We start from the raw sequence: 8,444 nt of genomic DNA, 5'->3' as shown, positions 1-8,444 counted from the left end.
AACTGGGTTGTCAAGGTGGTGTCTGGTGGTCCCACATTTGTGTGGGGAAAAGCTGGGAGGAACAACTGGGGAGTGAGATAGGCAGCACAACCCAGGGCTTCAGCACAGGGAAATAAAGCCTCAAAACCTCTGACTGAAAAAACCTGTGGAGGTTGAGATGGCAGGAGAAACTCCCAGCCTCACAGGAGAGTTCATTGAAGAGATTCATCGAATCCTAGAATGTACACAAAATGACCCTCCTGGGAATCAGCAACAGAAGGGACCAATTTGCTTTTGGGAAACAAGAGAAGTGACAGAAAGTGGGGTGAGAACCAAGCGAGTAGCACTGTTCCCTCTCTGAACCTTCCCCCAAAGACAGTGCCACAATGAGGTGACATGGGTTCTCCTACCCTGGTGAATACCTAAGGCTCCACCCCATACAACATAACAGGGATTCTGAGACAATAAATATGGCCCAAATGAAAGAACGGATGAAAATTCCAGGAAAAAAACAACTAAATGACGAGGAGATAGCCAAACTATCAGATGCAGAGTTCAAAATACTGGTAATCAAGTTGCTCAAAGAAATGATTTAGTACAATCACAAAATAAAGGAAGAAGTGAAGGCCATGCAAAGTGAAATAAAGCAAAATATACAAGGAATCAACAGTGAAGGGAAATGAACCAGGACTTAAATCAACAATTTGAAACAAATGGAAGAAATAAACCTTCAACCGAAACAGAATGAAGAACCCAGAATTTGAAAAAATGAGGAGAGGGTGAGGAACCTCTGGGACGACTTTAAATGTTCCAACATCTGAATCATAGGGGTGCCAGAAAAAGAAGAGGAAAAGCAAGAAATTGAAAACTTATTTGAACAAATAACAAAGGAGAATATCCCCAATCTGGTGAAGGAACTAGACATGCAATTCCAGGAAGCTCAGAGAGTCCCAAAGAAGTTGGGTCGAAGAAGAAACACACCAAGACACATCATAATTAAATTACCCAAGATTAAAGAGAAGGAGAGAATCTTAAAAGCAATAAGAGAAAAGGAGACACTTACCTACAAAGGAGTTCCCACAAGACTCTCAGCTGATTTCTCTAAAGAAACCTTACAGGCAAGAAGGGGCTGGAAAGAAGTATTCAGAGTGATAAAAAGCAAGAACCTACATCTAAGATTACACTATCCAGCAAAGCTAACATTTAGAATGGAAGGGCAGATAAAGTGCTTCCCAGATAAGGTCAAGTTAAAGGAGTTCATCTCACTAAGCTCTTATTATATGAAATGTTAAAGGGATTTATCTAAGAAAAAGAAGAAGATCAAGCTATGAACAGTAAAATGACAACAAACTCACAACTATCAGCAACTGAACCTAAAAAAGAAAAAAACAAAAAGTAAGCAAACAACTAGAACAGGAACAGAAATACAGAAATGGAGATCACATCAAGGGTTATCAGTGGAGAGGGGGGAGAATGGGATGAAAAGTTACATGGAATAAGAAGCATAATTGATAGGCACAAAATAGACAGGGGAAGGTTAAGAATAATATAGGAAATGGAGAAGCCAAAGAACTTATATGTATGACCCATAGACATGAACTAAGGGGGTGCAGGGTGGAGGGAAATAGAGGGGAGGAAAAAAATAGGACAACTGTAACAGCATAATCAATAGAATATAGTTAAAAAAGGAAAAATTTAAAATAGTTGATTGGCCTTAGTGCCTGATAAATTATTACATTATTATTTTTTAAAAAATTAAATTTACTTTTGAGAGAGGGGAAGGGAAAGAAAAGGAGAGGGAGAGAAACATCTATCAGTTGCCAATGAGGCCAGCAACCCAGACATGTGCCCTGACTGGGAATCGTATGGAACTATCAACCTTTGGCTTTGCGGGCCAGCACTCTATTCACGGAGCCTTGCTGGCCAGGGCTGATGAATTATTTTTTAACAAATAATGAAAGTACTGCATTAAAAAATATTTTTAGAGAAGGAGAAAGAAACACGGATGTATTATTCAAATTTCTCATACATTCACTGATTGATTCTTATACATGCCCTGCCTGGATTGAACACACAATCTTGGTATATGGGATGACGCAGCAATCAACTGAGTTGCCCAGGCAGGGCAAAGTTCTGCACTCAACAAAAGCTTTGAGGTTAATCAGGAATGCATTCATTTACTATTTGTTATTTATTCTGGTGAACGGATCCAATTAATATTTTTATCTGCGGCTGTTAAGAAGTAGAAAGTAAGGAAAATCCAGTTTGGGCTTAACATCCTGTTTTGTAAATTACTGAGCACATTAAAGAATGGGTGGTAGACAATCCTGCCTTGAATCCATTTTTGGCATACATTTAGAGTGAGTTTTACAAATTGCTGTAGGACAAGATTTCTGAAATGCAGGCCGCAGTATCGAGATCACTTATAGCTTGTGGTGGGACTGGAATTGGACAACCATCCATGTTCCTGTCAGAGGTTTATTTAAGTGGTTCCTATATAGCCCAGTGTTGAATTTAGCCTGGTCTCTTTGGAATGAGAGAATCTCCTTGAAAAACCTACATCCGTGTATTTATTTTTTTAAATAATTAAAATAACTAAGTGTTAATTTTTAACAGTGACAGGGCTCTCATTATCTCTTGTAAGTATTTGTAGGATATTCCCCAATAGAAGATCTCAGTTTTTGTCTAATGTTTTTTTAAAACAAGATTATCTTTAAAACAATGTTACTATTCCGATCTGTCACTCCCTCGGGCAAAAGAGTATGACTGAGCATCTGAGGTGATAGTTCCCGTCTCTTGCCATTTATCTGGAGTATCTCTCCAATAAGGTAATTTGAATTAAACATTCTTTTTGCCATTATGCAAGACCACAGAAATGATTGAGTTCATCTTATTGCTTTCACTCCTTTATCAGGTCTGACTTTATGTATTAAGAGTGTTAATTAGTTAAAAGATATTTCAGGAATGTATTAGAATATATGAGTCAGGAATGTAACTTAGAGATTTCTTCAGCGCCTACTTTATATAACAGAAGAAAGAACTGAAACCAGAGAAGTTATGAATTTGCAATGTTCACAATGCAAGTTCACAGTCAGGATGTGTAGTAACAATGGAAAAATATTCTATGATTTATTAAAGGCTTTAAAGAAACTGAGTTACCAATATGAACTCTCTAAAGTTATATTTAGAAAATACATACTACTGTTTGTATAATGGTATTTTTAGAGTCATGGATACAATGCCAGATAACTAGAAATGTTAATATTGTTGAATTGTTATTGGTTCCATAACACATTCATGTTTACTTAGCATTGCCAATACTCTATGGTACTTCAGAAATATTGGGGAAAATGGATGATTTCATTTATAAGTCAACTTTAATTAGAATAGTAATAAGTGCTTAATTACCAAAATAGATTGCAGTTGTAAAGGAGTATCATCCTTCTTCCTGATCCCTTGGCAGCTTTGTCAGGCTAATGTTTTTCTTGGAAGAGCAGATTCTCCTTGTCTTGGTGGCGTATGCTACTCTGGTTCCCCCACACTTCCTGGGGGAACTTGTGCTCTATTTTACAACGACCTCTTAAAATTAGCAATGTCCTAGTTTCCCTGTTTCTTCTGGCTTCTATTTCCAACCTCTTTGATTTTTCAAATATTTTCACAACTTCAATAATCATCTCTCCATGCATAATTTCTAGTATTATACTATACTTTCATTTCAGCCTTTTTACAACTTACAGTTATGCTTTTTCCAATGCATAAACTGATTATGCATGTCTAACTGTTTGGTAAGTAGGTTCATTTTGATATTTTCTGGCATATCTAGTTTAATAGAAGGTCCTGCAGAAGTAATGCCTGCTTGAGTGTGGTTGGTAGGGTAATGATATAGTGTAATAATTTATAGTTTTAATTTGAACATTTCATCTAAAATGTCATATGATGTACTTGAATGTGATATGGTTATGTTAAAGAATTACATGCTCATGATTTATCACATGATTTTGTGATAAAAGATTTTGTAATAAAAGGGGCATTATTTGTGTCAGACCCTGTGTGTCCAAATCTGAGCTCATTATCTCCTCAACATCCTCAACCAACTTGCCCTGTTATTCTCCTTTTTCTGTTGATGTCCCATCTTTCTCACAGTTACTCAGGCTCAAATCTAGGAATAATTTTTTGTTATCATACATCATTCCTTTATTTTGACATTCAAAGTGTTAACACTCCAGATTTTATATCTGAAATGTTGTCTCATCCATCCTCAATTTTGCATTTTTCTATTTCAATTCTATTTATTTCATCTTTTTTATAATATATATTTTTTTAGATTTTATTTATTTATTTTAGAGAGAAAGGAAGGGAGGGAGAAAGAGAGAGAGGGAGAGAAACATTAATGTGTGGTTGCCTCTCACAGGCCCCATACTGGGCACTTGGCCCACAACCCAGGCTTGTGCCCTAATAGGGAATCAAACCAGCGACCCTTTGGTTCACAGGCCAGCACTCAATCCACTAAGCCACACCAACCAGGACATATTTAATCTTTTTTATTAACTCTTTCCAGACCATTGCTAGAGTGAACGGTTGGTGTCTCTAGGTGTCTCAGACACCTAGTTGGTGTCTCAGAGTGTAAGTTACCCTGTAAACACAGGTGATGTTAATCTGACTGAAGCATAGCTGTGGTTCAAGTGCTCAAAGGCTACCACCAGTGGTCCTCACTGGGTAACAGTGGGTTTAATTAAAGTGTGATGGTTTCTCTAGGAAATGGCTCCATGCCACCCACCTTGTTGTCATTTCTTTCACTTTGCTATAGGCATCCAAGTGCTGCTTATATTTAAAGAGCAGGCAAATCAAATGCAGATCATGCATTGTCCTCAGAGAATACTGTGGTTTTTGGATTATATGGTCTGCACTGTCTGCAATAACTTGCACTCCCCTCATCTCTGTCAATTATAATTCTATTTATCCTTCAAAGTAAACTTTAAAAGCCAAAATATCCATGAGCTCTTATTTGAATAAATTTTGTATGTCCTCTTAAATTCTCAAACATCTGTGTGTGTGTGTATATATATATATATATATATATACACACACACACACATAGATCTGCATATATGTATATACAGATGTATGTGTATATCACATACTTGCACATGTGATGTACATATATGTGTATATAATGTATGTGTATATGTGTACATGTACATTTGTATGTATAGATGTATACACAGGTATATGATATACATGATTGAGCCACACTGATAAAATAAACCACGAGTAAACACTTGAATTCACAATTAATGTTTGTGGTATTTGCTGTAAACCGGAAGAACTTATATTCTCATTAGCTGTGGCCTTTTAAGAAGTGTTTGTATAAATTCCAAATACCAAACAACAGCACATTTCAGTTAACTTGATGTTTAAAATTAAAAAGGGAAATGCTAAGTATAATGATTATGAATAAGGTTAAACTTTTTTTGAAGGAAAAACAAAATTGGTACAAATAAATAGGAATAGGATGTTCCTCTGGCTGAACTAGATTACCTTTACCAAGGTGTTCAACATATAATTTGAGAAATACTACGTGTTCTCAGTGGTGGTCTTAGTTTGTTACCACCAAAGCAGAGGGAGAAAGTTTCTCTGTCATTAGGTGAGAATTGCTGGAGCTTTAGATTTAAAGGAAGAATGCCCCTGAGATACTCACTCAGCCAGTCACATCTCTTCTGCTATGTGCCAAGCAATGTGTTATAGATGCAGAATTGAAAGTCATGATCTTTGTCTTATAATCAGTTGAAAATCTAGGGGGAGAGTTGGAAAAATAAACAACCATTAATAAACCAATGTGACAAGTGATTAATTGGGAAAGCTGTGGATTCTGAAAGAGTAGGTAGGCGGTTGACAGAGCAGACAGGGAAGGACATTTCACATGGAGCAGAGTTCCTGAGCCTTTTTGCCTTTCATTGTCAACCCCCTACAAGCCTTTTAAAACCTGTTTTTTTCCAAATGCTAGCTCCTACCCCACTGAAATGTTAAAACTGCAGATATATCTTTTGTTTCTTCATGTACTGTGGCTGGTTAAAGAGACAGAAACCACTGTGTTGTGTAATATTTTTGTCCCCTAAGAATAAATTTTTATTCCCTTGGGGCAATATCGCCCACACAGAGAATGTCTGATGTAGAGGGACTGATATGCCTAGATCTTGTCAACCAATCTTAATGCCCTAAGGTCAATTTCAGAAATTTTTTATTGTCCTATTGCCCTCATATTCAACTAATTGTGGCATAAATATTGCAACTAGCTGGCTTTGGGGGTAACCTCTCTGCATTTAGTAGCATGAGATTCTGCTGTGAGCAACAGAAAAGTGAAAACCATCCGTGGCTCATGTGCCTTGGTTTATTGTTCACTCTCTTTCATGTAGACAAAGAGCAGAAATAGGTAAATCAGGGCTGGGAGTCCAAATCCTCTCTGTGTTGTCTGGAAGGCTCAGGCTTCTAGTTTGCTAACTCTGGACTGTGGCCCCTGGCCAAGTTGGCACCTACAATCTGCGCAGCAGGAGGAAGGAACACAGAAGTAGGGGGAAGCATGTACGGTAGATACCTGCTAAGGTAGGATTCAGGAAGCTGCCCCAAATATTCTGACTCGTAGAATATTGGCTAGGACTTAATCACATGCCCACATCTGCTACAGAGGAGCCTGGGACATGTGGCCTTTATTCTAGTGGCTTTGTGCTCAGCTACAATTATAAAAATTATAATAATTGGAAGATGGCTAGAATTATAAAAATTGGGATAAGATGGATAGTTGGGGATCACTAGGGTTTGTGTTACTCATAGCCAGGAAATCTTACATTGAAGAGGTTATTTTTGCTAGATAAATAAAAATGTAACATTGATTGGATTAAAATGCAATGCACTAAAATGACCCACACTTAAAGATTTAACAAGTCAAACTCCTTCAGATATTCTTTCCTCCCCACATCGTTTTTGGGTAGGCATGGTTTTTATACTTAGTGAACAATTTTTTCCTTTTCATTTACTGTTGAAAATAAGTATTTTGCCATGTTGTTATAGTATCTTCATAATTTTAATGGCTTTATATTTGTTATGATAAATACTTTCATGTATGTTATCTTTTTCTTCTTTTTTCTTTATTATTTTCCTTCCTTTATGTATTTTCCCACCAAAAGTGAGAGAATTGGGTTAAATGAAACAGGCATTTTATATATCTTTCTTTATTATTATTTATTGATTTTTGAGAGAGAGGAAGGGAGAAAGAGCGAAAGAGAAACATTGATCTGTTTTTCTACTTATTTATGCATTTATTTTTTGCTTTTTTTATGTGCCCTGATCAGGGATTGAACCCGCAACCTTGTTGTACTGGGGAGACATTCTAACCAATGGAGCTACTTAGCCTGAACCTATTATATTTCTTTAAATACACTCAAAAAACTATTTTTCCTCCTGGCTGGTGTGGCTCAGTGGATTGGGTACAAACCAATGAGTCACCAGTTCGATTCCCAACCAGGGCACATGCCTGGGTTGCAGGGCCAGGTACCCCAGTGGGGGGGTGTGCTAGAGGCAACCACACACACTGATGTTTCTCTTCCTCTTTTTCTCCTTCATTTTCCCTCTGTCTAAAGTAAATAAAAAATCTTAAAACTATTTTTCCAAAAGAAATCTCTCAATTTATTTCCCTTTATGTTATTTATGACCAGGCTTGTTTGATTACCAAATTTCTTTATTTTATTGTTTAAAAATGCACATTAGTAATTTATTTTGATAACTAGCAGAATTGAACATTTTTATATAGATATATGTAAAGTAAGATACTATATAGATATATGAATTATATCTATACTATATAGATACTATAGATATATAGTATCTTTATATATATATAATGATATATATAAAGATATATATAGTAAGATATATATAGTAAGATACTATATATAGTATCTTTATATCTATATAAAGATATATATAGATATATAAAGATATATAAAGATATATAAAGATATATAAAGATATATATATCTTTATATAGATATAAAGATACTATATATAGTATCTTACTTTGCTAACTTTAATTCAAATTGCTTATATTCTTTTAAAAATTCTAGTGTTATTTTTTATTTTTTAGAAGCTTTTTATACAGTGTAGACATTTTTTTAGTATAAAACATTTGGACTATATTACCTATAAGGTTGACTATACATACACATGAACTAGAGATACTTAGAGATATCATTTACATCATTTGTAACATCATTTACATGTTGGGATGCCTTGAGAAATTGACAGAAAAATTATCTTGGAGCTTAAATGACTCTGACATGGTGATATCTAATCACTGTCACCTGCAGTCAAGAGCGTAAATCTGGAGAGGGCCACTGGTTATCAATGCATGTGATAAAGATTATTCTCAAGGCAGATTTGTCATCTGCTTGGTAGCACACTGCACTGTGAAG

The sequence above is a fragment of the Sturnira hondurensis genome, unplaced genomic scaffold (assembly GCF_014824575.4).
Source record: "Sturnira hondurensis isolate 20B ecotype Veracruz unplaced genomic scaffold, ASM1482457v3 Scaffold0010428, whole genome shotgun sequence".
NCBI lineage: Eukaryota > Metazoa > Chordata > Mammalia > Chiroptera > Phyllostomidae > Sturnira > Sturnira hondurensis.
Note: the sequence above shows the minus strand (reverse complement) of the source record.